Source organism: Scyliorhinus torazame, chromosome 4 (assembly GCF_047496885.1).
Source record: "Scyliorhinus torazame isolate Kashiwa2021f chromosome 4, sScyTor2.1, whole genome shotgun sequence".
Classification (NCBI taxonomy): domain Eukaryota; kingdom Metazoa; phylum Chordata; class Chondrichthyes; order Carcharhiniformes; family Scyliorhinidae; genus Scyliorhinus; species Scyliorhinus torazame.
Window position 1 is genome coordinate 161,564,169 of NC_092710.1, and position 9,412 is coordinate 161,573,580.

Genomic DNA, 9,412 nt, shown 5'->3' on the forward strand with positions numbered 1-9,412 from the left:
TTGAGACAGGCTACCTTGTTCTTCTTTGGTACTGGTATTATGGTGGTCTTCTTGAAGGAGGTGGGGATTTCAGAGCGGAGGAGTGAGGTGGTGAAGATATCTGCAAATACACTTGCCAGCTGGTCTGCGCAGGCTCAGAGTGCTCGCCCAGGGGCTCCATCGGGGCCCGTCGCTTTCTGCAGAGTCACTTTCCAGAAGGCAGCTCTTACCTCTGAGGCTGGAATAATGGGTATGGGTGTGTCCAGGGCTGTTGGGGCGGGAGGCACTGATGCATTGGCTGACTGCTCAAAGCGGGCATAGAACTTGTTCAGATCATCGGGTAGGGATGCTCCAGTCTGAGATATTCTGCCTGGCCTTGCTTTGTAGCCTGTGATCTTGTGTAGGCCCTGCCATAGTCGTCGTCGGTAGTATCGTTGGCCTGGGACTCTAGTTTAATGCGGTATTGACATTTTGCATCCCTGATGGCTTTCCGTACGTCGTACCTGGATTTCTTATATAGGTCAGGGTCGAACGCCTCTGTCCGAAACTTCAGCAGGGAGTGAACCTTTTGGTTGAGCCAGGGTTTCTGATTTGGGAGTACGCATATTGTCTTCTACAGTACACAGTCCTCTACACACTTACTGATGAAGTCTGTGACGGTGGTTGCATACTCGTCCAGGTTAGCTGCCGCGGCCTTGAATATGGACCAGTCCACAGTCTCCAAGCAGTCGCGGAGCGTGTCCTCAGATTCCTCGGACCAGCACTGCACGGTTTTCTTGACTGGCTCAGCACGCTTGAGTTGCTTTTTGTAAGCCGAAAGTAGGAATACCGACTTGTGGTCGGATTTGCCAAAGTGAGGTCGGGGAATGGAGCGGTAGGCTTGTGTAGTAGTGGTCCAGGGTGTTTGCATCTCTGGTGGAGCAAAAGATATGTTGATGGAATTTGGGCAGAACCTTCCTGAGGTTGGCCTGGTTCAAGTCTCCAGCCATGATTGTCAGGGCTTCGGGGTGATTTGTTTCTTGGTTGTTGATGGTGGAATGTAGTTCGTCGAGTGCTTTCTTCACTTCCTCCTGGGGTGGGATGTAGACTGCTGTGATGAGTACAGAGGTGAATTCACGTGGGAGGTAGAGGGGGCGACACTTCACAATTAGGTATTCTAAGTCTGGGGAGCAGTGGCACGCTAGGGACACCACATCCGAGCACAAGGAGGTGTTGATCAGGAGTCAAAGACGCCCGCCTTTTGACTTGCCTGAGGCCTTCGTGCGGTCCATTCGGTTGATTGAAAAACCTTCGGGTTGGATGGCACAATCTGGTGTGGCCGGAGTGAGCCATGTCTCGGTGAAGCAGAGCACACAGCAGTTCCTCACTTCCCTCTGGGAGGTAAGTCTAGCGTTGAGGTCATCCAGCTTGTTCTCAATCACTTGGACGCTCGCCAGGAGTACGCTGGGGAGAGGAGTCTTGAAGCTGCGTAATTTAAGTTTCACCTCCAGGCCGGCGTGTTTTCCCCTCTTCCTGGGTCGACGGTTGCTCTCGGCTGGCATGGCTGGCTTTGCGTAAGATAGGTGATTCGGAGGGATCGTGGATGATGGTGGTGGTGTCAGGGTCACTGGAGGGGGTTGTGCGTGGGCCGGTCTGGTCTCGTAGAGCGGTGCGGTAGGGTTCACCTTCCGGTGGGGACGGGTGGGTACCTGTCATTCCAGGGTGGGCTCGGGCATTCCCGCTTCGCTGGCGAGGCCCTGCACCCCAGCGGTCTAGTCACACTGAGGTTGGCCTTGGTGGCGGTCTGGAATAGGTCTTTTACCTATTCTTCCTCCAGGTGCTTCAGGATGATGGACAGGCTGAACACCACGTGGTTGGGACAGGTCTTGTGGTCGGACTCCGGTGTGGGCTTAATAGAATCTGGTTCTAGCGGGGAGCACTAGCGAGCAAGCTGGTGTATGGCAGTAAGAAGAGGGCAGGACCTCCAGTGCACCTCTCGGGAGTGAGGGAGCACCTGGCAGGAGAGGGGAAAAGAGCAACAAACCAGTGGGGATAAAGGCGTGAGTCAAAGGAAGGGGGTATGTAAGGGGGGAAAGCAAGAGGGGAGTGGGTAAAGGGAGGGGAGACTGCATGGGTAGAGGGACTCGGGGAGGGGGTGGGGGATAGGAGGGGGGAGGGCAGAATATTGGAAACCCTGTGGTGCAGGGGTACGTCCATGAGTTATGTATGGCAGGAGGGGGGGGGCAGCAACCCCCCCCTCAGAATAGTCAGCTGCAATGTGTGGGGACTCAATGGGCTGGTGTCAAGATCCAGAGTCTACGGCTATCTCAAAATCCTGAGGGTTGACGTTGTCTTCCTACAAGACTCACATTTTAAGTGAGAAGGACTGGCTGAGAGTAAGGAAAAGCTGGTGTGACAGCCATATCAGGCATGCTCCGACAAAAGGGCAGGGCAGGCAGTGGTGGACCTTCATTTTTGGGGCCCTGAAGCTTGAACTGTTATGGCGGCCCCTTCGCAACCAGCAACGAGGTCTGGGTAATCACTGTTATCTTCTTCAATGGGGTTGTTCCACGACAGATCACCACAAATTTTTTAAAAATGTAACTACATCTCAGATTTTGATTAAAATTGCTGTACTGGATTATCTCACATGTCAAAGTCACTGGTGTGAATAAAAAGTTCCTATGCCTTATAGTTTTCGAGTTATGGGGGGGTGAAAATTAGGGAAATATTATATACATGCATGATGCATCATAGAATGATGAAATAAAACATAGAAAAGACCACAGTCAATATAATCTTTTATTTTAGACACCTATGAGAATACATACTACATGAAGCACATTTTACAAAATACTCTTTTTTCTGTTTTTTCCAGCAACATATTCATGTGCAGTTTTGTCATATGAGAGCTTCCTTGCAATGTCATTTTCTAGAGACAATATGCATAAAGAATTGAAGCGCTCTTCAGTCATGGTAGACTGAAATTTGTTCTTTATAAAGGAGAGCTTTGAAAAATTCCTTTCTGCTTCACAGCTCGTGATAGGCATTGCCAAGTACAGGTTAAGCGCTGTCGTAATATTGGGGAACACTTCAATTAGGTGTTGCTCACAAATAAGCTGAAGAACTTCTGTGCATTGCATTTTAGATGGCATGTTTTCTTCTGTGCTCTGGGATTTCCTACGGTGCAAATATTCTTTGAACTGATAACACTCGTTTACTAATTTGTGGTCAATATCATCTTTGTAATACAATATTATCAGTTTAATACTGTCCTCATCAATTTCAGAATTGTTCATCAATTCTGAGAGGAACTTGAACCTTTTCACAATCTGCTCATATGGGTCAATCCTCTTGCGTAACTGGATTATCAAGCAGTCACAGAGTTGATATAGAACCTCTATCCTAAATTTGTCAGCTCCTCTCAAAGAACCAATACCACTTGTTCCATCTGAAAATTTCCTTGTAACTCTAGCCATCTGGGATGGCCATGTCCCGACTACAAAATGGACACTTTGCAAAGAATGCAGGGAAAATTGGACAATACCGAGAAAGCAAGCAGGTGCAAGGTTTGTCTGTTGATTGGAGCTATAGCTCCCAGACAAGACCGAGACTGCAGAACCATTTACATACTAATGAGCCATCTCAGGGGACAAAAGGGTAACATTTAGGTAAACAATGCTAAGACAGACACCCCTGCGCCAGAGGAGACTAAAACAAAGCAGACCAACGGCCACCTAGGACACGCCCAGCAACCAGGGAACCCACCCTTCTATTGGAGGAAAATCGATAAGAACGATTGTGAAACGGTCCAATTAATTGGGGCCAAGTTCAAGGCCCGCCCAAAAGCGCGCGAAGCCCTTTCGAGTATAAAAAAGACTCCCCAAGAGAAAATCGCTCTCTTGGCCTTGGCTCTCAGCGAGGAAAGACCTGCCAAAGCTGCTCCAAACCAAGTAAGTTCCAAGTCAACGCACGCTACGAGATAGACGCTCCTAGTTGCTATCCTGTAAACAGCTCAACCCAGCAGCCTCAGAACCGAGCAACGGCCATTGTTCCTCTGACTGAGTGGGCACCCGAAGCTAAGTATAGGCTTTAGCAGTAGTGATAGTTTAGGTTGTAGAGTTTTATGCATGAGTATATTTGACTGTGTGTGTAAATAAATGAGCATTGCTTTTGAACTTACTAACTGGTGTATCGAGTCTTTGAACAGTATTCGGTTTTGAACCTTGTGGTGGTATCGAAAGATACCTGGCGACTCTTGAGCAAACGTAATTAAACAGAGCCAAATTAAGAAACAACAGCAACGAGCAACATAACAATGCGTTTGGAAGCATCAGAATAACTTGAGGTGATATCTTCACACAAACCTTTTGCTTCTGATTCATAGTGTGCAATCCTAACGGCTGAATTTTCTCTAAGTTCTTTAACAAACGAAAGTAAAGATGATAGCAGAAGATAACCTTCAAATACATCAAAACCAGGGATTTGGAGTTTCTTACCTGTTTTGTTGAAACGCTCCAGCACTTCTTCCCAAACGACTGTTAAAATAGCATGGGCGTCATTCTCCGACCCCCCAGCGGGTAGGAGAATGGCCGTTGGCCGCCGTGAATCCCGCCCCCACCGGTTGCCGAAGTCTCCGGTACCGGAGATTGGGCGGGGGCGGGAATCGGGCCGCGCCGGTTGGCGGGCCCCCCCGCTCGATTCTCTGGCCCGGATGGGCCGAAGTCCCGCCGAGAAATTGCCTGTCCCGCCGGCGTAAATTAAAGTAGCTATTTACTGGCGGGACAAGGCGGCGTGGGCGGGCTCCGGGGTCCTGGGGGGGCGCGGGGCGATCTGACCCCGGGGGGTGCCCCCACGGTGACCTGGACCGCGATCGGGGCCTACCGATCCGCGGGCGGGCCTGTGCCGTGGGGGCACTCTTTCCCTTCCGCCTCCGCAACGGTCTCCACCATGGCGGAGGCGGAAGAGACTCTCCCCACTGCGCATGCACGGGAAACTGTCAGCGGCCGCTGACGCTGCCGCGCATGCGCCGCCCCGAATGTCATTTCCGCGCCAGCTGGCGGGGCAACAAACGCCGTTTCCACCAGCTGGCGAGGCGGAAATCCCTCCGGCGTCGGCCTAGCCCCTCAATGTCGGGGTTCGGCCCCCAAAGATGCGGAGCATTCCGCACCTTTGGGGCGGCGCGATGCCCGTCTGATTGGCGCCGTTTTGGGTGCCAGTCGGCGGACATCGCGCCGTTGGGGGATTATTTCGCCCCATATTCCAGCTTTACCAACTTGTGGTATAAATTCTTTGCATCTTGTTTACATTCAGGCTTCTCTTCTGAGTCTTCAAAAATATGTTTGAGAGTTTGTAAAATACCCATATATCTATTTTTAATTGCCCGGACTGCTTCATAGTGTGCAGACCATCTAGTTACACTTAAGCGCTTTAGAGAAAAATGTAGATTGCCCTGTGTGTTTAAAATCCCCCATCTACGTGGAGTTCCAGAAAAGAAAACATACAGCTCCTGCAAAATGCCAAAATAGTCAACAACTTCAGGTACAGTAGACACTGCCTTTTCTCCAACAAGGTTAAGTGAATGGGCTGCACATGGTACATAGTCTGCGTACCTGTTAATGTTTTTAAAGAATACTTGCAGCCCTTTCTCCGAGCCCTTCATGTTAGATGCATTATCGTAGGACTGACCACGGATATTTTCAAGTGAAAGCTTATGTTCACCCAGGACTTGTTGTATTTTGTTGAACAAGGTCGTGGATGAATGGTTTTCTATCGGTAAAAATTTTAAAAATCTCTCACAGGCTTTTCCATTATAGCAGTATCGAAACACAATTACCAGCTGGTCAACATGCGTCAGGTCAGGCGTAGAGTCATAGAGTAGTATTTGGTGTCTAGGTTGTTGATTTGATTCACAATTTCATCTTGCACATGTTTTCCCATGATTTCTATCAATTCTTCATACACGGGTTTGGATAGGTAAGTAGCATTTTCTTTTTCATTTTACATTTCTCGAAATGTTCACGTAAAAATGGGTCGAACTCTGCAATAAGTTCAATGGCCCCCATGAAGTTTCCATTATTTGGTGAGCCCCACTTCTCCTCATGACCTCTAAATGCCAAACCTCTTTCACTTAAAAACTTTATAACAGCTACAACTCTTTTCAGTACTTCAATAGTACTGTATGGTTTTTCTCATCGGGGTAATTAAAATATTGTATCCTTATGAACACTTTATTGAAATTTGTTTTGTCTAGCTCACTATCACGAGTGCTATCGCATTGAAAATTCACATTAGCATTGTGATTGCCTTTTCAACGGCTCCCCTTTTTTGTTACGACACGTCATCTACTGTTTGTATTTCTGTCATAAATGTTAATAGTGTTTTAAACTATTTATAATTATTTTATATTAAATATATTTAGAATGAAACATTCTTAATTTGAACGTTTTTTAGTTTACGGCTAGCCTACATGATACTTTAATAACCTTTTAATTTTTATTTTAACTATTTTTTTGTATTGAATTACACTATATTATTAATATTATTATTTTTTTAAACCTTTCTCATACAGTAGACCAAAAATTTTTAAGCAATGTGGACGAAAGTCGCTTCTGGGGCCCCTCCGGGATTAGGGGCCCTGAAGCTTAAGCTTCATTAGTTTCATAGTAGATCCGCCCCTGGAGGCAGGTACCGAGGCAGCACAGTAGCACAAGTGGCTAGTACTGTGGCTGCACAGCGCCAGGACCCCAGATTCGATTCCCCACTGGGTCACTGTCTGTGCGGAGTCTGCATGTTCTCCCGTGTCTGCATGGGTTTTCTCCAGGAGTTCCGGTTTCCTCCCACAGTCCAAAGACGTGCAGGTTAGGTGGATTGGCCATGATAAATTGCCCTTAGTGTCCAAAAGGTTAGGAGGTGTTATGGGGTTACGGAGATAGGGTGGAAGTGAGGATTTAAGTGGGCCGGTTCAGACTCGATGGGCCGAATGGCCTCCTTCTGCACTGCATGTTCTATGTTAAGGATAATCCCTGCAAGGATAATCCAGGGAACTACAAGTTGGTGAGCCTTACGTCAGTGGTAGGGAAATTACTGGAGAGAATTCTTCGAGACAGGATCTACTCCCATTTGGAAGCAAGTGGACGTATTAGTGAGAGGCAGCAGGGTTTTGTGAAGGGGAGGCTGCGTCTCACTAACTTGATAGAGTTTTTCGAGGAGGTCAGAAAGTTGATTGATGCAGGTAGGGCAGTGGATGTTGTCCATATGGACTTCAGTAAGGCCTTTGACAAGGTCCCTCATGGCAGACTGATACAAAAGGTGAAGTCACACGGGATCAGAGGTGAGCTGGCAAGATGGAAACAGAAGTGGCTAGGTCATAGAAGACTTCTGCTTGGATGGAGGTCGGCAACACTACCCAGAGCCTCAAACTGGCTCTCCGACCTAGCAAATTTCCAAACGTGAGAAAAAAATAAACATTGCAATTAGGGGATCAGACAAAGGATTCCACTGTATGTGGAAACAATTCACCAGCCTCTTCAGAACCAGAGCACCCAGAGGAAACCCACGAAGACAGGAGGAGAACATGCAAACACCACACAAACTGTCACCCAAGACCGGAATTGATCCCGGGTCCCTGGCACTGTGAAGCAGCAGTGCTAACCACTGTTTCATCCATTTGTGCCCAACAAAATTACTGGTCCAATACTAGCTGTGGGATGCGATCACTGGCCTGTTGTTATGCCTTAACGACGACCATCAAAAACGTAGATTTTCTTTTTCTCTTCAGGAAATAAATATTCTTCTCATCCATTCCACATCATCAGTTTTCTTTTTCTCCTGTTGTATAGTGTACTTGCAGGGTAAAAGAATGGAAATGCTGAAGCACGTGGGTTGAATACAATAATAAACAGAGGTTTATTAGATGGTTGTGAACTGTTCAAAGGCTTAGTCTAGACTGACTGAAAACCCGCGATATAAGCAATGATGTCGCGGTCTATCATGTGACTAAACTCTTAAAGTGACCATGCAACACACAGCTACAACCCACATATATAACATAAACCACTCGCTGCAAGAAAATGTTTCTCCTCATGTTGCCATTGTTTCTTTTGTCAATTATCTTAAATCTGTGTCCTCATGTTCTTCACCCTTCCATCAATGAGAACAGTTTTCCTTAGTTACTCTTTCCAGCCCCCTCATAATATTGAATACTGCTATCAAATCTCCTCTCAGCCTTCACTTCTCCGAAGAAAACAGTCTATTTTTTCAGTCTGGGCTAATGTACTGTGGTTTGACTGGGGAACGTCCCTGGAAAGTTAATGTGCTTTCCAGCTGGAGAGAGTTAATTTGTTTTTCAGCTTCGGGAGATTATGTTATTGCTGGGTGGAGCTGAGAGATTCAGAAAGACATTTGGAGAAAGGTTTTATGGAAGGTGAAGTCTGATCTGACAACCCTTGTTTTGACCACAAGTAAATGCAGCTTTTTCTCCCAGTAGGATAGTTCTAAAAAGAAGAAGAATAGTTCAAGCAGAGCAGTCTTATCTGAAGACAAGGAAGAGGCTGAAACAACCCAGTTGAAACAACTATTTGAAGATATTCAGCCAGAATCTGAAGGAGTTCTAACAGGAGCCAAAAGTCTGTTCATAGAATCACAGATTTACAGTGCAGAAGGAGGACATTCGGCCCATCGAGTCTGCACTGGCCTTCACAAAGAGCACCCTACTCAAGCCCATGTCTCCACCCTATCCCCGTAACCCAGCAACCCCCACTTAACCCTTTTTTTGGACACTAAGGGTAATATAGCATGGCCAATCCACCTAACCCGCACATCATTGGACTGTGGGAGGAAACCCACGCAGACACAGGGAGAATGTGCAGACTCCGCACAGACAGTGACCCAAGCCGGGAATCGAACCTGGGACCCTGGAGCTGTGAAGCAACTGTGCTAACCACTATGCTACCATGCTGCCCAAAGCAAGTATTAATCTATGTCATGCTGATTGTAAGATGGATTGAGAGCTGTATGTTTCTTTCCTGTTCAATGAGAATTGAGTAGTAGTGTTTAAGGGGTAATTGTGAACTGTTCTTTTCGGCTGTGAAGTTCAAGAGTTTAATATTGTATTCATAATAAAGTTTTGTTTTAAAATTCTAAATCCTTATTTTTTCATGCACTTACTCCTGGAACAAATCATTCTTTGCGCACAGTCTTACAAAATAAATTAAAATATTGGGGTTTCTGTCCAGTATCCTAGTCACTGTTGGGGTCTGGTCTGGGATCATAATAACACCTGCTGACCATTATAACACATAAGTGCCTTTTCTACTATATTTTTGATCCGCGGACCCATATTTGAAATGTGCCTTTAAGTAGAGAACTCATTGAAACAGCCTGCTTGTCAGTACATTGTGTTCCTAGGTTTTGTATTTTGGAGAGGAGAAACAGACTCATCGGCGCTGAGTGC

At 46.7% G+C, this 9,412-nt stretch overlaps 1 long non-coding RNA gene across 1 annotated transcript in view; it reads left to right on the top strand.

Annotated features, from left to right (window-relative positions):
- LOC140410564 (uncharacterized) overlaps window positions 1-9,103 on the top strand; it is a 60,031-nt gene extending 50,928 nt beyond the window's left edge. Inside the window, exon 2 of the long non-coding RNA XR_011940688.1 lies at window positions 8,444-9,103. This is a non-coding gene — a long non-coding RNA (uncharacterized lncRNA). The remainder of the gene's footprint in view (window positions 1-8,443) is intronic.
- Window positions 9,104-9,412: the final 309 nt, after the last annotated feature.